The following is a 24,092-nucleotide window of genomic DNA, read 5'->3' as shown; positions in this document are numbered from 1 at the left end:
TAACACTACCCTGATATTTCACATATCTATACCTAACACCTCACTCGATCTTTTTAAGATGGGAGAAGCACTGTCCGATAAGTATTTGATTCGGAATATTAGTTTCCATGGAAACATGTTTGAAAATGGTGGGCACTTTTTAAAATCAATGTCAGTCTGGTCGCATGTGTAATTTTAATGTTATTTAATATACCATATTTATGAGGGATGAGTAAAATGTATTTTAAATTATATTGTTTTCCATTTTGTCCTCCTATAAGGGGTACCATGGCAACCAAATTCTTATTTCTCCCTATTTTTGTTACTTTTTTTATGGAACACATATCCAATTTTAATCCTTCTTTCTAAACAATAGATGATTATCTGGAATTAATCTTTGCTTATTAAATTACTCAACAATTATGTCAATAAATTTGGACACACATTTGTTTGCTATGGTATCCAAAATATTCATAAATAAAACCCAAACTTGGTTACTATGCTATATAATTTACTCACTTATCTGTGGTTAAAGATTAAAATTTTCCAATAATCGCCAATAGTTTTGAGTTAATTCACTATAAAGGTTTTGTCTTATTATTCATATAAATTACATATTGAGAGGAAAGTTAATTCCCTTTTATAAATAAATATCATTGAAGATGCTCTGTGTTGCCATGGTAACCACAGTAAAATACATCTTATTTTGTTGTAAAATGTTTTGTATTAACAGTGTTATTGAGTGTTTTGTTTTACCATGTATTTTCTGATTTTTATATCGATAGAATCAGGTAGATTCAAGAAAATAGAGAAAATGTTATGTGGTTGCTTAGGAAATTCGTATTTGTTTCTATAGCAACACACACACAGACACTCAAGTCAGTCTGCATTGTGCTAAAAATACATCATAAGACACTTTTCAGACATTATTGTGCTGAAGGTTTGACTCAATTGCACACACACAACATGTAAGAACTGCTGTCGCTCAGTGGAAACATATATATCACTTTTCATGTACAAAAGTTACAGAGTTACTTCCCTTTGAAATATTACACCATTTGAAAACATCAACAGAGAAACAGACGATATTTATTTATTATCCAAGCAGGGATTTTCTGCCATTTCAAATGGTAAAATTGTTATATATATATATATATATATATATATATATATATATATATATATATATATATATATATATATATATATATACCAATACATAGTGCCAGTTACGCGGTCTCTGTAGTTTTCAGACTGTACTTACGAGGTCAATATAAAAAACGGGGTCTATATACAACCCCGCAATCTAGGCTCCTTTAATTACTATGAGGGGGGTGTAGGGGAGGTAATGCAATCAAATCTCACAATAAGGTCTTAAATCGAAAACCACAATCAGGTCTGAAATTGAAATTGTATATACCTCGCAAATAAGTTCGCTATATATTTCCTTGTATAAGACGTTAAATAAATGACGTATTTATATACAATAATAATAGTAGGTACCCCTATATACCTTAATTCGTGTTTATATCGGATAAAAAAGGGTATTGAGATACATGTATTTAAAGTGGGAACCCCATAACCTATTTCTAAATCAGAGACCCCGTAACTGGCCATATGTGTGAATATATATATATATATATATATATATATATACTTAACTTGTTCATTATTTCAATCAATGAAACTTCAGTATTTGAACAAAAAAGTTTTTGAAAGTATTTGGCATGAATAAATGATATAAGAAAAGTGTAATACTAGCCGGATAGGCTAATATTCGGATAGTTTTTATCTTATGTATTTAAACTTATTTAAATGGACAAGTTTGTATATAATTAAAAAGGAAAATGTTTATTTAAATATTTAAAAAAAATTATGTTCTAACAAAGAGTTTCATTTTTTTCCAAAGTGTAATAGTACTCTGATAGGCTGAAATTCGGATATTCAACCGCAAGCTGAAACAATACAAGATATATATGTGCCGCGTTCTGGGACAACTTAGCTTTATGCATGTGTCATCTCACATTAGCCTGTGCAATCCACAGGCTAATCAGGGACGACACTTTCCGCTTTTTTTCTTTAAAAGGAAATCTCTTCTAAGTAAAAGTCAACTTACAATGTACGGCTTAAAGTGTCGTCCCTAAGTAGCCTGTGTGGATTGCACAATCTAATTTGGGAAGACAATTGGCGAATATGCATTACGCCTATATTTCTCTAAACGCAGTGGAAATATGTTTATATATGATTGCGTTTATTGATTGCCAGTATTATACATTGAGATGTACATAAGACGCGTGTAAATTGAACATTTGGGTAAACATGTATGAAAATCTTGTCTCATGTTTGCGTTTATTTTTGCGATAACTGAAACAATAAATGGTATATAAATGTATGCTAACAACTATTAATGTACAATGTATACATCCTTCAAGTGCATGTAATACACTTTGATGAAATATTAACTGTGAAAAGAAAAGAAAAAGAAAATGGAAGACCACGTTGAGTCTGGTCCAATAGTAGTAAAGTTGTTAATGTCGTAAAGTTAAAAAATGTTGTAAAGTGGAAAGTGACGTTAAATGGAAATGACAAAAAGTGGACTTTATCAGCTGATCAGACAATACCCAATAAATGTGACAATAGTGAAACATATAAGCATACGAATTGACCACAGGCTAATCTACTTTGTTTTAAGGTCATTAAGATTGACAAACATTTGAGATTGTGTCCATTATTGATGTACTTGGCAAATACAGGTGACGAGGTGCTATGGGATACCAAAGGGGTCGACTTTATGTTTGTTTTTTATCGTTATTACAATTATTATATGTAGCTACATAATACAAAGTAGGCCCATTTATGAAACAAGCATTCCAGCTGAAAATTTAACACAACTATGGATACACATTTACAATATCTTAAGCATACAAGAGTTAGTGTAAATTGTACAATGTCACAGTAACCTATTCCAGCAAAGTTACAACAGTGCAGATTTTATTTAATAGACACACAAATGGCAAAAGAATTCTACCCCTTCAGAGGTTAAAGCAGCCTTATCATAGTCATGGGAATACAAGAAACATGGATCCAACTGTCGCATATATCACATTGAACCCAACCATCTGGATCCTCTGAAATTTTCTTACAAACAGCGCAATAATCTGATTTTGTGTTACATGAAGCATCAAATATTAATACTTTTTTAGCTTTACCCCTACATGAAACAGGCGCTTTACCTTTAGAACTAGCAGTATGCGGTTTCCCTTTAGGTGGCAAAGGCTTTACTTCAAGACTTTTTTTAGATTTACACTTTTTTCTTTGTTCTGAGCCTTTACTTTTTCTTTAAGAAACTTTTTCTTAGCTGCCTGCTCTTTTCTTGCAAATAGTCTTACGGACTCTCAAAGCTGACGTTCTAATGCTTTCTGATGAAGTTAAGCAGTCTGGAAAAGTATCAGAACTTGTTTTCCTTTTCTTACTATAACTACAAGAAGGGAACACAAGGGCCTCCCTAACAGATGGTGACACAATGTAATCAACACCTGAACTACTGGTGCAATCAGTATTAACATCACAAACAAAAGATTAAGTTCTGAAACAAACTTGTAATAATTGGCAAACCATCTATCAAAGTTCTTCACTGGTTACCTTAGCACGTGAATTTTCTAAACATGACTCTTTCCTTATCTCAACTACATGAGAATTTCTGGCCATAAAGTTGTAGTGCCATGTGTAACTAGGTCTTTCATTTTTGAACTTGTTTTTACGCTTGTCTTTTTTTAAGATACCTTGGACAAAGTCCAAAAATTCACCAACACCGAGGCCCATTCCTCTTTTGGACTACTCCGATAACCACATTGCCAGCTCTTCTTCCTCTTTTTTTACTGAATATTGGCTGAGGCCCATTCCTACTGTCCAAAGATACTTCACCACTCAGTCTACGCCTCAAGAAACTTTCTGACAAATCATGGTTTCTAGCAGCTCTTGTAATAGGAATACCTCTTCCTACATCTGCTAAGGCCTCTTTCACTCGAATCAATTTACCAGGTGATTTTCTGTATCCCCTCTTATATTTCAAAGTTATTTTTGTAGCATTTTTCTGTGCTGGGCTCAAATGTTGAGCTTGCTTCCGGGAACTGCATTTACATTATATGGAGTCCTGCAGTCTGATCCACTGCTAGAAAGCCTAAATTTTCCCATGTTCCTGTTGAAAAAAAAAGAATAAATTTAATAAAAGAGAAACAGAAAATGATTAAAAAAGCATGGTGATATCAGATGTTAATGCCTTCTTACAGTCAATATTTATTGTTTGGGCCAATACTAGGATTCTATATCAACATATATACCGCCATGTGTTGGAAATATTTCAATAGTCTCTTTCATATCAAAATATGGACAGACAGACAGACGAACATAGATAGGTTACTGAAATATTACTGGAGTCTGAGCAACTGACAATACAACAAAACAAGAGTTGTAAATTGATCATAAATTGTAAAATTGCAGGAATTTGCTAATTGCCCCTAAGGACACCCATCACTCAATTAAACGTCAAATCCATCAGAACTAGTCAAAAGTTATCCATTTATTTTTGTTATAATTTCATTCAGAGAACATATATTTATTTTCATCATATTTTTAACATATGTTGTCTGTACCTGTGCAGTAACTTCTGCACTATAAAATTTTACCTGCCATGCCTAAGAAAAATTTGACATGAAACTCATTATTCAAAACGCCATTTTCCCGATTCTCCACCCAGTAAAAACAAGTAAACCTGCCATAAAGTATGTTGGGATTTTGTTACCTAGGATAAAGATTTCATCGATCATGTACTGCTTGTTCAACAATGGCACGTGTGCGAATAAAACTTAACCACTTTCGATTTGAGGCCGCCGCTATTTACCGGAAAAACATTCGGACTCCATCGGAACCGGTGAAACGTCGGAACAGGGCAACGAACTGTATATCTGCTGTCTTAACTTTTACAATTATCCAAAATATCATGTCTGTTAACCAGTTCTCAGTGCCCCAGATAAGCTGCGTATCTGCGTCTTTCACCCTATTAAAATGTTTAAAAATGCAAAGAAATACAATATCATGAGTATTGAAAACGCAACCAATTTGACTTTTACGCAAATTCGTCAAATTAACGATACAAAACTTCGATTAAAAATGCTTTGCTCATTTTAGGTATTTTCTCTTTGGAATTATTATCGTAACGCGGTGACGCTTACATTCAGCAAGCTCAGCAAACGGTCATAGTTATTCAAACGCTATGCATTTTCAATCTGAACTAATTCGTCGCTCATTGTGCATGTATTTGTAATGCGTCTGTACTTTCAGTTTCTATTACGATGCGAAATAAACATAGCTAAGAGAGGTGGAAAGACGTCCAAGAATGTTGCGCCAAAATATCAGCCGATCGCAAACTTTTTCAAATTAAGAAAGCAAGAGCCAATAAGTGCCGAATCATTTGTGATATCGATTTTGTTAGAAACTGTGTATACAGCTGAGTTGACATCCAAAAAACATGATGGAAAGTCTGTGACTTAACAAACCTGTCAAAAGTATATAAAGGCATGTCATTGGTTAGAAATTGTCGACATTTTTTAAAGTTTATATCATGGACAGTTTCAAGGATTAAATATATTAGGAAACATCAGTTTATTAAAATTTATGATGATAGTTTACAGTTCTATTGAATCAATACAAGTGTGCAGCGTCAACAGAAGTAAATCAGCAATTATTTTAAGGTATGCGTTTTTATTACTCATTTCACTCTATATGAAGAATGAAATCACCCTATTTTTCAAAATCAATGGTTGAAAACCCTATTTCCCAAATAATTATCTGGGGCACTGAGTTCTCGAGGACTTTTCTCAATTTCAATGTAAATTATTTTTCACCGAGGCCAATTAGCTTGTTCAAAGCTAACAACAGGTAAAATGTGAGTTGTGTCTGAATTACAAGTTGTTTAATTTTTCATAATTGAAATGTTTACAATTTACTATTTATTGAATAACTTGGCAGTGCATAATTAAGTTCTGGGATGTTATTTTCAGCTCTGAACTCAGGGCTCGACATTAAAGGTAGTCCGACTGTCCGGGACAACCAAAGTGTTAGTCCGGACAAGTAAATAAAGAATTTGCTAGTCCGACGGGACAAGTGGTCGTTATAATTTAATTACTATAACAAATGCCTTTAAATCCATTATTTCTGTGTGGTAACCAACCTTTTTTTTTAAATATATATTTTGTTTACGTTTAAACGACAAAGCACGAGATATTTCGATAGTTCCATGGGATACTACACCGTACTGTTTACAAGGGAAGCAACCCTTAACATTTTTCTTTGCCAAGATAACAAGATTATTCTCCCTTGAAATGAATATGCATTTTACGGCACCGGTACACATTGATCTTTAAGACAATTAAAGTAGTAAGGTGGCAAAACACAAGTTTTTGTCAGTTATTTTGGATTTGTATAATGTTTATAGCGGGTATATACGATTTTGTCAAATATATATTAATTAATATAAAATGTGTAAAAAACGTATTACACATATATTTCAATATAAACTAAAATAAAAGTTTAAAAGAACATGTGTCGAAAAATGCGAAATAAGCCATATATTTAATTCTGAAATCGAAAAGGGCTGTACAGCAGAATTCGCCAGCATGTATAAAATGCATGTACAATGTGAATTTAAATTGAGTTTAACAGTTCATTTTAAATTCCTGCAGCGATATCGATTCATACGACACGAACACTTACTAAAAAGACGAATGCATCGGTTATTGTAGGAAAATATGTACGAATTATCTTCGTCACAATCGGCTCGGGGCGCTAATTTGTATTTGCTGCATTTTATGAAATTTGTCTTAAATGTATCATTTTTCTTGTATATTGAGTGTTATGATAACATATTTGTATGGCTCCAAAAGTTAATGTCGAGCCCTGGAACTGCGAAAAAATTGCATAATAATAACATTGGTAGCACTATAATGAGTTACCTTTCATCAGGTCCTTCCATTTAAATGTCCCTAAAGCAGACTTCCCAAACTTTGCAGAAAGAGTTTAGGCATTGTATTACACACTCATTTTAACCATGGCATGCTATTGTACAACATGTCTTGACGGAAATAATTTCGATACAAAATATTTGCAGGAAATAATTTTTCCATTGCGAATCGTTGGTATCTTTTTATCTTTATTCTGAAATGCCCCTCTTAAGAATAATGTCATGTATAGCTGGTTTAGAATTAAGGATGATGATATGTCCTAACAGCATTTTGTCATGTCATTTACTGTACTTCTTAACCTACATGTATTTGAATATTCAGTCCCCATATAACTACGCCCATATGTTGTGGACATTTTCATACAAGAATACAAACAGGAATATGTATTTGAGTTTGCTGTTTAAATTGACAGTCAATCGGAGGGTAACAGGTTTATTTTTAACCAGATGTGAGGAACTAAACGCAATTTTCAGGGGAAAAAAAATATCCCTTTATACCACTTAAGTATATTTGCATTCACAGGAGCTTTCAAGGTGTCGTGAGGTTGAGGAAACTAGTGTTGAATCTAAAGCATTAAGCATCATGAACTCAAAAGTGAGAAGCCAAGTCAGACACCGCTAAATGTAAAAAAATCTGTCAGATGTTTGGTCCGACAGGCTAGGAAATTCTGTCAGACTGAAGGATAATTTTTGGATTCTACTTATTAGCATACCTGATAATAGCATATTTATGTTATTAGCATATAGAATGTCAAAGCACAGATTAATTCTTATATTTTAATGTATTTTTCTTCTATTAATAGCATAATTTTTAACCCCAATTTTCAGAATTCACTTAAAGTCTTTATAGCATAGAACATTCTCAGAATGCCAAGAAAATATGCTTTAAATCTGCTTAAATATGCTCAAATGCAAATGCAAATACCTTAGAATACAATTCCATTTGATAAATAGTTATCTTAAACATCAATCATATACAATGTTGCATTTAAATTTCACTTTGACCATCAATTATTAACAGATTTTACTTATTGCATGCCCCCAGTTGCTATATTTATGCTAAAATGTGTATTCCTGTTAATAGCATATTCATGTCATTAGCATAATTTTTGCTGACATGGTATGCTAAGAACAGGAATCCACTGTAGCAACATATTAATCAGGAATTATGGTTTGAATCCGTGAACTATTATTTTTAATGGTGAAAGAAAATCTCATGGCGCATTTTCAAAAATTCCTAATCAAGCTTGGTAAAAGAACACACAGAATAGCAAATTTATTACAGCGCCAACTTCCGGGTAAAAATGATTGATTTTTTTATATTCCGTAAAGACAAATGCCGCATCATATCCTATGGGTGATTTAAAAAATAATGAAGCCTAAATAAAACATGCATTTATTTTCTTACCATTAAGCATGTTTGAGTTCTTTTTCTATCTTACAGAAGTGTTTCCATGACATTAACTTAAATGTGAAAATTCTTCTCAATAACTGGCTTCATTAACAAAATATATTGAACAATATCCTTAAAATTGCCCCAAGTGTACTGGTTATGCGTGACATTTTTTGTAAAAGGCAATTTTTAATCTTATACTTCAATAAAACTTTCAGAAATATAAGGTATTGCCAGATTTGTTTGTTTTGGATTAAGCTTCAACACCTTATTTCGGAGGCATTTTTTCTGTATTATACAGTGTCCGACAAATCCATTGCCCGGAGCCCGGGGGCTTCCGAAAATTTTCATCGGGCTACTGAAATTTTCCAGCTGACGCCCGCCGGGCTACTATAAATCTATAAGAGCGGTAGCCCGGTTTATTGACAGACATGCGTAGAATAAACACGCTGACCATGTGTTTGTACACTGTGTATTGCTTATAATCCGATAACAAAGTGCAATCAATTATCCAATCAGTCACCGATCACTTGCGGTAATGTCTTAAACAGTAACAGTGTATTTTAATCATTCAATCAGAATCCACATTTGTCGTCTGCTAATAATATAATGAGAGCCGGTTGGATAGTTGGCGCACATGATGCAACATCATTTCGCAGTTTGGAATTCTTTGTTAACCACAACAATGAGCAATAGCGACAACGTTTTTGATGTCGTTAAATATCCAAGGACGCCAAACATTAAATAAATCAAAACAATAGCGGATTCTTCAAAGCGGTAACGAAACCGAAAATGAATATTAATGACAACTTTGTGAATGCGGTTAACACATGCTAATTAGTTTGCATTGTCAATTAATAATTGGATTAATCGACTGTTAATCAATAATCCCATATATGCCCGATTTATATTTTTAAAACCAAATTATGGGTGGGTAATATCGACGATAAGAATCATGAACACAAACGTTTGAAATTTTCTAAAGTGTCAAATCACGGAGTGTATATTGACTATATCTAGAGTCCGTGGTCAAATGAATTTCGGCATATCGATGGTCCCAATTCAAAACGCCGAACCTACAAAATCGCAACTTTTCAGGAGGGCATTTCTTTTCATCTTCAAGAGCAAAATGTTACATAAAAGTTACTTTGTAGTTTATTTAAGAATGTCTAGGCATGATACACGTTTGTATAATGCGAATTTTATTTCAGGTTAGTTTGTTTGCAGAAAAATGTAGCTTCGCCATTTAGTCTTTCATTTATGTGTAGGTTCGACATTATAGACAGTTAAGAGGTAATTGTGTTTTGTATAGAAAGATACATTTGTTCTTGTATATTGCGTAAAATAAAGATATGAACTAATATGTGTTATATGTTTTATATCTGACATTAGATGGCAGGACACTTTGCGACGGATTAGCGCCTGTGTAGGTTAATTATGTAAGTAAAGGGGTTACGAAGATGTATTAAAATAAAGAAAACTTGCGGCGGAAAAGACACAACAACAATGAGAAAGATAAAACTTGTTTATCTATTGAACAAATTAAACAGGAACAATTTAAAATGAACAAGAAAATTCGTTAGTTATATCTAACATGGTCATAAGTTGGTCATTTTATTTCTATAACTATGGAAACTCTTGATCATAAAAAGAAAAGCTAGTAAGAAATCCTTTTCAACATTTTGATACTTCAAAGTCCTTTTGAAAGTAATCAAATCGAAAATCTATTAAATGAAACAAAGTGTTTGATTGCCAACGTCTTATCTGCAATGAAACGTTATCATACATCAACAAACTTAAAACGAGAGAATGTTAATTTAAATGATACCATTACCCTTTCAACTAGCATTCTCGAGCCTACACTCATCAACATTTTAATTACAACATCCTTAAAGTGCATGTAGCATGCTAAAGTTTACAATTCTCCTCTTTGGAATGTTATTCTCAACAACAGCCTTAAAACTAAGTATTCAAGTCTATAACGTTGAACATTTCCGGAATGATGCCATCCAATGTCATTTAATCAGCAACATCAATTCTAATAGCAGATGCATGCTAAAGCGTGCGTTAAGTAAAATGTCGCACGTCAACAAAGTTATTTATGTTTTAAACAAGCATTGGGTTATACCGAAGTAACACTACAAAACCACTTAAACAATTTGCCTACGTTTTTTCGACATTCTAATGGTCCATTCGAGTCTTAGAAACTTGTGGCGACAACTTCATAACTTGTTCCCACAACTTATTAGTTGTTGCCTCAACTAAATAACTTGTGGGACCAACTAACTAAGTTAAGGTCACTACTTTAAGTTTAACCAATCAGATTGGCCGTTTCATCTTTACCGTTTTATCACAACTAGTACCACTTATACTACTAGGTGCTCGGGTTCGAGTTCTGGTCTGAGTACTATCTCTGTTAGCTCTAGATCCGCAGTTCGAGCCCTGTCTGAGCACTTGCCATGTAAGCCATAAATTCCAGATTTGAGCCCCTATCTGAGCAATCGCCAAGTTAGCGACTGGGTTCAGGTTTCGAACCCTGGTGTGAAAACTAGCCACATAAGCGATGGATTCCGGTTTCGAATCCAGGCCTGATAGCTTCTTTTTTAAACGATGGTTTTTGGGGTTTTAGCCCCAGTCAAAGGACTTGCCCTGTTAGCGACTGGGACCCCAGTTTGAGCATTCGCACCCTACGTAACGGGTCCCGATTTGGAGGCCCTGCCTGAGCACTCATCCTGTATGCTATGGGCCCCGGGCTCAAATCTCGGTTTTAAGTACTTACCATGTAAGCAAACGGACCCTGATCCAAGTCCTAGTCTTAGCGCCGGACCCCAAAAAAGCGGGATTTATAGCTTACATGGCTAGTGCTCAGACCGGCGCTCGAACCCGAAAACCCATAGCTTGCGAGGCGAGCTCTCATTCCAGGACTTGCTTACGGAGCTAGTGCTTATTTTGGCAACCGGTCGCTTAGAAGGCGAGTGCTCAGTATGGTATGTAAGCGACGGCTCTTTGGTTCGAGTCCCTGTGTGAACCCGTTGCTGTCAGTGCAAAGTCTCAGACTGAGGGTCGCAACCGGGATCCTTCCCTTACTGGGCAAGTGGTAAGACACAGGCTTGAACCCGGGTTCCATCGCTTTCAGGTCTAGTAATCAAACTGGGGCTGGATTCCGGGACCTGTCACTGTTGGTGCAAATTCGCACATCGGAATTCAAGCCTTCGCTTATAGGGTAGGACCTCAAACCGAGGCTCGATCTCGAGACCCAAAGCTTCTTTCATGTCTAGTGCTCGTACAGTTATTCGGACTCCGGGACTGTCGAAAACTCCAAATTAGCTTTAAGGACTAGTGCTCTTACCGTGATTCGAACCCAGAGACCGTCGAAAACTTAGGCATCTAGCACTCGCCTCGTAAGCGATGGTTCCCGGGATCAAGCCCCGGTCAGAGCAATCGCCCTTTACAAGAAGGGTTTCGGGTTAGAATCCAAAAACCATGGACCACTCTCTTATGAAGCGAGTGCTTCGGGACTCGAAACCGGGATCCGACGCTTACGTTGCTAGTGCTCAGACCGGGGTCGGAACCCTGTACCCAGTCGCTAACAAGGCAAGTGCTCAGACAGGGGCTCAATCCCGGGATCCATAGCTTACAGGCATAGTGCTCAAACAAGCGCTTGAACCCGAACACACAATAGTTCGAGTATAAGGGTACTTACAGTGATAAAACGGTAAAGATAAAACGGCCTATCTGATTGGTTAAACTATGTTGTGGTCAAAACTTAATAAGTTGTTTCCACAACTAATTAAGTTGTGAACTCAGCTTCGTAACTTGCGGCCAGAAGTTATTAAGTTGAAGGAACAACTTATTATGTTGAGACCTCAACTAAATAAGTTGTAGGAACAAGCTACGAGTTGTGGCCACAAGTTACTAAGTTCAGGCCTCAACATTTTATATTATTTTGATCTCTTTTGCGTTCTTCAATGATCTAAAATGTACATCATTAAATTATTCTATCAGCAAAAGTTTACGTTTCGTCAATTTACCTTAAAAATTAATGGCTATATTGATACTTTTATGTATTAATTAGAGCGCAAAATGCCGAAGTTACATTTTTTCGCAGCTTCGTCATTTTGACTTCAACCAATTGCGGTTCGTCATTACATCACATGACTTTTTTGAGCTGTTGCGATTGGTTAACTAATTCATTATTTTGGAGGTATATGCACATTGATTTCCCGCTTTGCACAGTATCGAAATCGCGAAATGCCAAAAATGTAGGTTCGGCATTTTGAATTGGGACCATCGATATGGTTCTATTTAAAGATATGATGAAATAAGCTCCCAATCAGGACCGTTGTATTGCAACATGCGTAAATAACCTGCCACGGTTTGCACGCGTTGTGTACAGCTATTTTAGGTTACAAAATTCTACGTTTAAGAAATGTATTTCTTTGTCCTGATAAAAAGCGCGCGAAAATTGGCGTGGGTGTATTTGTTTGTAAATAAAAATTTCGTAGCGGGTACAACATTGAGATCATTTAATTTCCATTAAAAGTTTTGTTGTGAATTTCAACTAAAGTACCGGGGTATCTCGCGAATTATTTGGCATTGACATTTTCTCTTAAAAAATATCATGTAAACACGCTGTATTGTTACCGTTACACTGTATCAGTTCCTTCATTATTGAAACAATTATTGTATTGTATACTGACTGCACACAAGTGTCGTAACACACGGATGCAATACGTTAATTCGGACAGTACTTTTAGTCAGACACAAGTAAATAAATGATTGAATACTCTTGATTTCTTGAAACTCGGTATTTGTTGTTAAAAAGGGCAATTGCATTGATTAACACCATACGAGTCAATCGTATTGATCATCTAAACGCTTTATTTACGTTTACGACTTAACGTGCTGTCCGAATTTAAGTACACATACATGTGCACATACATGTAATATCTACATGTAGTATATGATTTTCTTTGGTACATTTACATTTAAGTACTCGGTGACTGTACTGTAATATTAGTTTACGATATTGACTGTGTACATCAGACTACTTGCTGTTTTATGTATATGTATGTATACATATTATGTATGTGTAAATAAAATGAGGATGACAACCTGCCTCTTATCATTTTGTAGGAAAATTTAGTGGGCTACCTGAAAAATAAGAAATTTGTCGGACACTGATTATATATGACTAAGTTACACAAAGATAAAGCAGGTTTTCATCCAAGGACTCGAGAAAATATCATTACACATTCTATTTAAAAGGTAGATTCTTATTAGTTTGTATTATACATCAGCGGCTCGACTAGAGCCAATCAAAAGACTTGCTGGAGTCTTCAAGCCTCATTCGGTTAAACTCAGCGTTCATTGCTACACTTTTGACTCGTACACAAGATGGTTTGTGCTTATCGTGATTCGCGTATGCGGTAATGGATACAGTTCAGCAATACGTCCGAGTGGACGCACATATTTCAAAACGATGCGTCTATTTTGATATTTGTGCGTCATAGACGCGAGATGCACATGTAGATTATACCCTGGAATAACTAAATCAACAAAAGGTTACCAGACAACAACTTTTGAATGACCCACATACATTTGTTCCCTTTTAAAACACATTAAGTTAAAAATTTATATGTATTATAATGTGATACATTGTAATGGTTTAATTATACTCTTAGCATTGAAGTGCAATTTTATGCCTGGGACTTCCAAAATTTAATGCTTACAAATGGCTAACATGAGGAGGCTGAACTCAAAGGTCAATGACGCACTTACAGGTCAATAGTCAAATATGGCTATTAACAGGTTGTGTTTGACATAAGCGTAGATTTGAGACAAAAGTGGAATGTGGGGGCAACTGTGCCTTATGAACACGTCTTTTTTTTTAGGTCTATCATATTTTTCTTTTACTAAGTTCATGCCTTCTATCAGGTAAATTTGTGTCCGTGAAGTCATATGAGCTCTTAAGGGCCATCATGGCCCGCTTGTTATGTTAAATAGCTACTTTATTTCAAAAATCTGTAAAATTGATAATTTTTAAATGTGTGAAAACAACACAGACTTCAATTGGTATTAGTCTAATTAAGTCTACAACAAACATTTGACATTTTGCAATACATGTATAGCAAAACCATAATTTATATTTAATGAAATTTTATATAATACAGTTTAGAAAATGTTAATATGTGTGTCACACAAATAATAGAACATTCATTATGCTACAGTGGATGATTGGTGTTTGAGACGCAGTTCGTAGTTCGGAAGACGCGCAAAAGCAACTCTCAAAGTGCTGATTATTTTAGTGTTTATTTTCATAAAGTACTCAATTAACAGCAATAATAACAATTATATTTAGATAACACAGTTCTGACACACAGTATAAATTGTTTAGTTAAATTAATGTTTGTTTAGAAGCAATGTTTTCTTGTTACGTTTAATGCAATTTATATATGTATCACAGAATAACACAAAGTCAAGTAAACAAGGACTTGACACATTTTTATCCCCCGCCAAAGGCGAAGGGATATAGTTTTGGTGTTGTCCGTCAGTCTGTCAGTCTGTCATCTGTTAGTCCGTCCATCACAAACTTTTTAGGTCTATATCTCAGAAACTATAATTATAAGATTGCATCATGAAACTTAATGAATTTATAGATATCAATGAGGAGAAGTGCCGTGCAGAAGAACCATAACCCTACACTTTCTTAAATAAGGGTTATTGCTCTTTGTTGTTTTTGTATGATGTAACTTTTTCAGGGCTATATCTCAGATATGATACAAGTTTTCAACATGAAACTTCGTGGGCGTATACAGTCATTGAAATTTATATGTAAATCTACAAGCAAGTCGGGCTAGTAATATGGGAATTTGAACTAGCCCGAGTCAGATTTTACTAGCCCAAACATTTTTGTTAAAAATGCAGATAAACATAATTAACATAAAACATCCAAAGAAGCATTCATTTATTCAATCTTTAGAACACAATACAACTCTCTTATTAATTTCATCCTCATCCAAGTCAGCTTCCTCTTCATCTGAGCCATCCTCTTTCGGATCCTGAAATAAGAAGAAATTAATTTCACACACGGATTTCAATTTAATCACAATTATAAATATATACATTAAGTTTAGGTAAAAAATTAGCAGAAATGTATCCCATATATCTATGTGAAAGAGAGAGCAAACCTGAACCACCAGAAGATATATAAGCAATTAAGTGCCAGGTTATTCTACAAAAAGCCAGTTGACAAATGCGTCAATCACACTTACCTCAGATTCGCATTCCTCAACGACGTTCTTCAATGACAACTGTTCGGCCATTACTCTCTGTGTCCCGAACGAAACGCAAAACATTTATTTTACATAATAATAATCCGGGAACCACAAAACCATGCGCTTTATGCGCAGTAATCCAATTATCGGCTGATTGCCCAGCACGTGCGCGCAGTGTGTTAAAACATAAGCAGCTGTTGATTTAAGCGGCTCAAAACTTTGTTTACAAATATTGAAATTGAAATTCGAACTCGTTTTCTGTTAAATGAATTGTACAAGCACGTCGGGCTTGTAATATTGGATTTCCTACAAGCCCGAAAGAAAAAAAACTAGTTTTTTGCTGTCGGACTAGTGCGAATTTCGACGACTGCGTATAGATATTAATAAGGAGAAGCTCCATGCACAAGAACCATACCCCTACACTTTCTTAAATAAGAGATATTGCCCTTTGTTTTTTTGTATGATGTTAACTACAAAAAAGTAAGAAAAGGCACAACCCTACAAATAAGCTTTCTTTTAGTTATTCACCCATCAATAAACAAAATTTATTTGGTGGGGGATATCAATTAAACGAATTTTCTTGTTGTTTTTATTATAAAAGTGAGGACTTAATATAAAATTTATTTATCAAAATGAAGACTTGCCCTAAATTAGTTGTTTGCAAATAAGAATTTTCCCCAAAAATCTTTATATAATTTAAAGTGAGGACTTAAGACACACAATTCATTTGATGAAAATAAAGACTTGTCCTACAATTTTTTTTTTTTTTAAATAATAATTTTCTCAAATAAATGTGAGAACTTGATACACAATTCATTTGATCAAAATAATACTTTTCCTTCAATAACAATGTAGTTTTTTTTTAAATAAGATTTTCTCACAAACATTCTAATCAATCAAAATGAGGACTTTACACAGAACTTATTTTATTATAAAAATGAGGACTTGACACACAGATTGATTTATCATAAAAGTGAGGACTTAATGCACACTTCATTTTATCAAAATGATGATTTCCCCTTTAATTAGTTTTTTTCAAAATAAGATCTTTCTTCAAAAAAGTATTTGCAATCAAAATGAGGACTTTACACAAAACCTATTTTATTATAAAAGTAAGGACTTGACACACATATTGATTTATCATAAAAGTGAGGACTTAATGCACACTTCTTATTATCAAAAAATGATGACTTGCCCTTCAATTAGGTTTTTTGAAAATAAGAACTTTCTCAAAAAATTTATTTGCAATCAAAATGAGGACTTTACACAAAACTTATTTGATTATAAAAGTGAGGACTTGACATACAATTGATTTATCATAAAAGTGAGGACTTGATACACACTTCATTTTATCAAAATGATGACTCCAGTTTTTTAAAATAAGAACTTTCTCAAAAAAATTCTTATCAATCAAAATGAGGACTTTACACAAAACTTATTTTATTATAAAAGTGAGGACTTGACATACAATTGATTTTTCATAAAAGTGAGGACTTGATACACAATTCATTTTATCAAAATGATGACTTGCCCTTCAATTAGGGTTTTTGAAAATAAGAATTAACCTCCAAAAACTCTTTATTTCATCAAAATGAGGACTTAACATACAATTCTTGGCAAGCATGTCTTATGAATCATTTCCTGAATACAATAATTAGATGGACACTGGACAGTTATGTAGATTGATGTTGTGATTAAACATGGCTTTCGATTTTGTGATGCAGGAGATGATGCCAATGATTCACCATTAGAAGACATGACGGTAACAGTGGTCCAGAACTTGGCTCAACCAGAGTTCCACCAACATTGCAACAAGCACACAACCAGCAAAACATACCAAGGTACTTGGGAGAGAAAATATTTGGTGCTTATATTCAACCATTCTTGTAAAACTTCAACGCGGACAAGTTTATGGAAGTTGTGACAAAGGATTGCTCTCTTTCTTGTGAAACAGCTGGTAAGGCTGGTGATGCCCCAGATGCACTAGAAGACATTCATTTTTAGCTTGACTATTGTATATGAAATATATATAGTGGAGCTATCCTACTCAACCCGGGATCGGCTCCCCGTATTAAAGCGTAAGCGTGCAAATGTTAAAGTTTGCGTACTTCCCCAAATATTTCCTATGTCCCTTGACAAATTTCTTAAATATTTTGCATACTTCTTTACCAACATGACCCCAACTTACAAACAAGAGCAGACAACTGTATCAATCATTTTGTAAGAATAATGGCCCTTTTTCCACTTAGAATATGCATATTATTAATAGCTCTATGTTAAAGTTTGCGAACCACCCCAAATATTTCCTATGTCCCTTGACATATTGCTTTAATATTGTGCATACTTCTTTACCAACATGACTCAAATTTGACCCTGCCTTGGGGGGCCAAAAAATTGAAAATTTGCTTATTATATTAGGCCTATTTTGTGAAAACTTTAAAAATCTTTACATCCATAACCATTGGGCCTAGGGCTACCAAATTTGGTATGTAGTGACATCTAATAGTCCTCTACCAAGTTTGTTCTAATTATGCCCCTGGGGTCAAATTTGACCCTGCCCTGGGGGTGTCAAAAATCGAAAATTTGCTTATATAAGGCCTATTTTGTGCAAACTTTAAAAATCTTCTTGTCCTAACCGTATGGCATAGGGCTACCAAATTTGGTATGTAATGACATCTTATGGTCCTCTACCAAGTTTGCTCAAATTAAGCCCCTGGGATCAAATTTGACCGTTCCCCAGGGGTCACAAAATTGAACATATGCTTATATTGGGCCCATTTTGTGCAAACTATAAAAATCTTCTTGTCCATAACCATTGGGCCTATTTCTACTAAATTCGATAGGTAGTGACATATAATAGTTCTCTTCCTAGTTTGTTCAAATTATGCCACTGGGAACAAATTTGACCTTGCTCCAGGGGTCACAAAAATGAACATATGCTTAAATAAGGCCTATTGTGTGCAAACTTTAAAAATCTTCTTGTTCTTAATTATAGAGCCTAGAGCTACTAAATTTGGTATGTAGTGATATCTAATAGTCCTCTACCAAATTTGTTCAAATTATTCCCCTGGGCTCAAATTTGACCCGGCTCCGGGGGTCACAAAAACTGAACATATGACGTTTACCAGTGGAGATTACTGCGGGCGTTTGGCTGTGACCAACAACAACATCAACATCTTGTAAACATGAGATAAAACCCTGTAATTTAGTGCCATTTTAGGTCAGATGGTGACTGCTTACAAAGGCATTGAAGTAAGAACATGTGTTATGAATGTTTTTCTTACAAACTGAAAAAAGTTGGGTTTTATTTAAATATGTTGAAAGTGACCATATATCCGGATGAAAATATTTTGGATGACATGTTAATTTCATGTCTTTTTTTGTAGTGTTAAAACCAGTTTAATAATATATTCAAGAAAAGTCAATATATGATACTGCACGGTAAACTCAAACTTTGTATCCAAGAGAAGGTGTTGAAATTAAATGAAGTGCAATGTTCTTAACTATCGTATATGCTGCTTTTTAATAACGTATGATTCATTGTTCCATTTGTGAATCGTGACTCATGAATTGTGGATATGATTGTCAATTGCTCAACAATCCATATATATTTCTGACCATTTTATAATTTTCTTAATATAAGTTATGAATTGATCTTAGAAGTCAAATGTATTACTTAATTAAAAACATTTATAAATATAAAGAAATAATCTTTAGATTATCATAATATTCTCAGGCCTGTTGGTCTTAGGGATGTGTGGGTTGATGTGCAATTTCTCCTTTTATCACAATTATTTATACCCTACCTGATCATTTCCTTCATATTCCATTTTAATTTAATTGACGTCTGCAACCTCTTTCAAATTGGGAAAGTCCAAAATGTGTCGTTTGGTAAAGGTTTAAGGCATTTTGATTCCTATGGCAGGGCTCGAAATTAACACTCGCACACTCGCAAAATGCGAGTGAAAAATACCGATTGCGAGTTAAGTTTTAAGCCACTAGTAATTTTTTGCGAGTAAAGAAATAGTGAAAAAAAAAAGTAATATTGCTAAATGCGTTCGACTTCCTGAACGCTAAACCATAGGTCATAGAACGTCCTCATGCCCATATGGGGAAGCGCGCAGCTTGAATATAGACTAGTATACTTATAGTACAGATACGAGGATCGTATTGGAACAAAGAAACGTTAAACAGTCGACTAATTCACACGTACTGTTCATTGAACTTGAACAGACATGGCGTCGAAGCGAAAAATAACTAGTTTCTTTTTGCCCACAGATGGATTGAACAATATGAAAGATAAAGCAAAATTAACTCACAATAACTGTTGAATAAAAAAAACGAAATTAAATTATGTTTCCAGCAAAATTTGCGAGAAAGTTTTTGATTTTGCGAGTTGGTATTAAAGCTGCTCGCAATCTTTTGCAAGGAGAAAAAAAAGTTAAATTCGAGCCCTGCTATGGGTCTTGAGAATCTGTTTCAAATCAAATGCGTAGATTTGATCTTCAGCATCTAAAAATATGTGAAATAGAAAGAACGACAATATCTTTTGGAGAGATAAATGTACCTACGTTATAAGCAAAGGACCTGTGCAACACTTCCAGGGCTTTTAAGTCTGTTTAGTTAACACGGTAGTAACTTTTTCCATTTATAAAAATGCTCACCCTTCCAACTTTAAACCCCAAGTGGGACGAGGGATAGAAAGAGAAAGTCACATGCTTGAGTACATTTCAACCCATGCGCATTGCACGTTTTTTTTCGCAAAGAAAAAACAGTGGAGCGATACAGGGCTATCATGGCCCTCTTGTTTTGAATATACAGTTATTATATATGACTTATTACTTATTAAAGATCTTTGCTAAAAGAATATACAAACAAGACTTAATATCTCGGCTATCAAAACTGATTAATATAGTTATCATTATAGTATTCAGATATTACATACTGATATCCATACACAAATTCTGGCATTCATTTATTTTCCTTGTCTTGACACTTTCTTCCAACAAATAACCACTTACTGTTAGATCAGCAATATTCGGACTGGTAAACTCTATCTAAAACCATGGTAAAGTCTAACCCCATTATTGCAGTTTATGGTTTATGTATAAATATGTGAAGTACATGTATGATTATAAAATTAAGAAATTTAGAAGCACAAGATAATGTATCACTTGTGACCAACTCAATAGCTTTACAGTAATTTTGCAAAACAGAAACTTTGTACATGGAGTATAAAATTTAACTTAGATTTATTGGAATGTGAAATACATTTTTAAAAGCTGAATAACAGATCTATTAACATATTTCTCTCTTACAATACTAATGGCACAAACTTGACATTGCTTATTTGATGACTTGAATTGATAACACTCTTAAATAATTATGCCCCCCTTCGAAGAAGAGGAGGTATATTGCTTTGCTCATGTTGGTCTGTCGGTCTGTCGGTTGGTCTGTTGGTCGGTCTGTCGGTCGGTCCGTCCACCAGGTGGTTGTCAGACGATAACTCAAGAACGCTTGGGCCTAGGATCATGAAACTTCATAGGTACATTGATCATGACTCGCAGATGACCCCTATTGATTTTGAGGTCACCAGGTCAAAGGTCAAGGTCATGGTGACTCAAAATAGTAAAATGGCTTTTGAATGATAACTCAAGAACGCATACGCCTAGGATCATCAAACTTCATGGGTAGATTGATCATGACTCGAAGATGACCCCTATTGATTTTGAGGTCACTAGGTCAAAGGTCAAGGTCACGGTGACCCGAAATAGTAAAATGGTTTCCGGATGATAACTCAAGAATGCATATGCCTAGGATCATGAAACTTCATGGGTAGATTGATCATGACTCGCAGATTACCCCTATTGATTTTGAGGTCACTAGGTCAAAGGTCAAGGTCACGGTGACCCGAAATAGTAAAATGGTTTTCGGATGATAACTCAAGAACACATATGCCAAGGATCATGAAACTTGATAGGTAGATTGATCATGACTCGCAGATGACCCCTATTGATTTTGAGGTCACAAGGTCAAAGGTCAAGGTCACGGTGACCCGAAATAGTAAAATGAATTTCAGATGATAATTCAAGAACGCTTTAGCTTAGGATCATGACACTTCATAGGTACATTGATCGTGACTCGCAGATGACCCCTATTGATTTTCAGGTCACTAGGTCAAAGGTCAAGGTCACAGTGACAAAAAACGTATTCACACAATGGCTGCCACTACAACGGACAGCCCATATGGGGGGCATGCATGTTTTACAAACAGCCCTTGTTATAATGGACATGCTATGCCTTAAAAATGTTCTTTGGTCCAATTATGACATTTAAAAATTATTCAGTACCCATGCTTCAATAGCTCGTATAATCAGATTACCATACCCATTGAATACCTGAACATTGTAATATATTTATAAGATATAATCGCTCCGCAAATTTCTTTGTGTGAGTGTAGTGTCAGGCAATTTGAAAAAGATCTACAATAAATTGAATTTCTTTCATATCATACCTGCCAAATCACTCGAAGCCTTTGACTAGTAATGGCTGCAATATGAGAACCATAGCTGAAACTTTCAATTTAAAATCCACTGGCGATCAGCAATTTAACGAACTTGTTCAAACATTTGGCCATTATTGAGGAGGGCATATATTAGTCACACCTTACCTCTAATTCTGAGTTCTTGTGTGTGTATGTGTGTGAGTATTCTGTATGAAATTAGTATCATCTCTGTAATTTGTGCATTCCTAGAAGGATTTCAATGTCATTTCATATTTTATATTTGCCTGACTACAGTACAGACACAGTGCACTTAAACAAAAAAGCCCGTCAGCAGTGTTCTTTTTTCTCGATGGGTGACACTTCCCGGGGGATGGACACGCTACTTACCGCGTTGTTTGGCCATCATTCACCTTGTTTGCGATGAAAAGGAGTCGGCAACATGGGAATCGGAAATATGCATTCCGCAAACTAGGATACATTGTTAATAACCGAAATAATAAATATTCGGCCGATGGGGAAATGGCAAAAAATGACTTCGCAAACTGGAAATCTGAAATTCAAAATTCAGCAATCCGGTACAAAGATAGCGACGATCACAGCTTCATTGCTTTATTTGTCCGTTTCACCGATTTTAGATTTTTAACTGTGTAGAGGTTAAACCACTTTCGACAGCTAATTGGTGTTTATCTGTTGTGTAATGTCAATAAAGTTGTGAAAAACTAAAGAGTCAGTGTTTATTACATGTATTCCCTATCAGAGCTGTATGTGTAAGAAAAATAAATGAAATTATGAAGATGATTTATATACATGCTAACGCAGTGTAACTGTTAACAGATATTCATTTTCATTTTTACCCGTTATGGTTATCAGAAAGTCCCCAGGAAGCACTTTTTTTTCATAATTTGTATGACACAATAAAACATTTTTTGTACATGATCGTATTGCATTTAATGTAAATAAAATTTGCTCGTCCAATGAAAGTTGTGTCCCATAATGCATTGTACTCTTTACACTTCTGATGAATGGTGTAGGCCTCAGATTTTGGTCCTTGAGAAAAAAAACTGTTGAAAACATGCCCCCGGGGTAAATTTTGGCCATGCCCCATTACCCAGGTGAGTGATAAAGGGCATTTTTTCAATCTTGTCTAAAAAAATTCATAAATATAACAATGTTTCATTATAAATTTCTGCTTGAAAAGAGAGAATATGTATTGCTTAAATAAGGTTTATAGTAAATTAAAAACAGCGTTATTACATGTATACCCCTTTAAGCTACTGAAATCCTTTAGTTCAGAAACATTTCAAACAGCTTTATGGGGAACAAAATAATGTTCTATGGTCCAACAAGTTTGTATAATGTTTTAAAACTATTCAATATTCCCCACAGGATTTTGAATAGCTCAACAAATGAGATATTTGACACCTAAAGAAGATTCCTTTGTGTGAAATAGACATGCTCAAATATCCACAAACATTTTTTATGCTCCCCCAAAACTTATTTTGGGGAGAGCATATTGTCGCCGCTTCTTCTGTTTGTCTGTGCGTCCGTCCGTGCACAATTTTTCTCAGCATCTCATGACCGGAATTCAATGAAACTTTATGGGAAGCTTCACTACCAAGAGGAGATGTGCATATTATCAGCGGGTTCTGGTCAGATGATTTTTCACAGAATTATGGCCCTTTGAAATTTTCCATTAACTGTACATATAGTGGAATTCTTGTCCGGGCTATTTCTCAGCAACTAATGACCGGAATTCAATGAAACTTTATGGGAAGCTTCACTACCAAGAAGAGATGTGCTTATTATTAGCGGGGTCTGGCCGGATGTATATTCACAGAGTTATGGCCCTTTGAAATTTTCTATAAAGCAATTATTGTACCCCCAACTACTGTGCCCTCAAGGCGTTTCCTTTTATCTTAA

At 34.8% G+C, this 24,092-nt stretch overlaps 1 protein-coding gene across 1 annotated transcript in view; it reads left to right on the top strand.

Annotated features, from left to right (window-relative positions):
• Window positions 1-21,169: 21,169 nt before the first annotated feature.
• LOC127838358 (uncharacterized) overlaps window positions 21,170-24,092 on the top strand; it is a 372,916-nt gene continuing 369,993 nt past the window's right edge. Inside the window, exon 1 of the mRNA XM_052366064.1 lies at window positions 21,170-21,255. The gene's annotated coding sequence lies outside the window, so the exon portion shown is untranslated. The remainder of the gene's footprint in view (window positions 21,256-24,092) is intronic.

Source organism: Dreissena polymorpha, chromosome 7, assembly GCF_020536995.1.
Source record: "Dreissena polymorpha isolate Duluth1 chromosome 7, UMN_Dpol_1.0, whole genome shotgun sequence".
Lineage (NCBI taxonomy): Eukaryota > Metazoa > Mollusca > Bivalvia > Myida > Dreissenidae > Dreissena > Dreissena polymorpha.
This window is presented reverse-complemented; position numbering and strand designations above follow the sequence as displayed.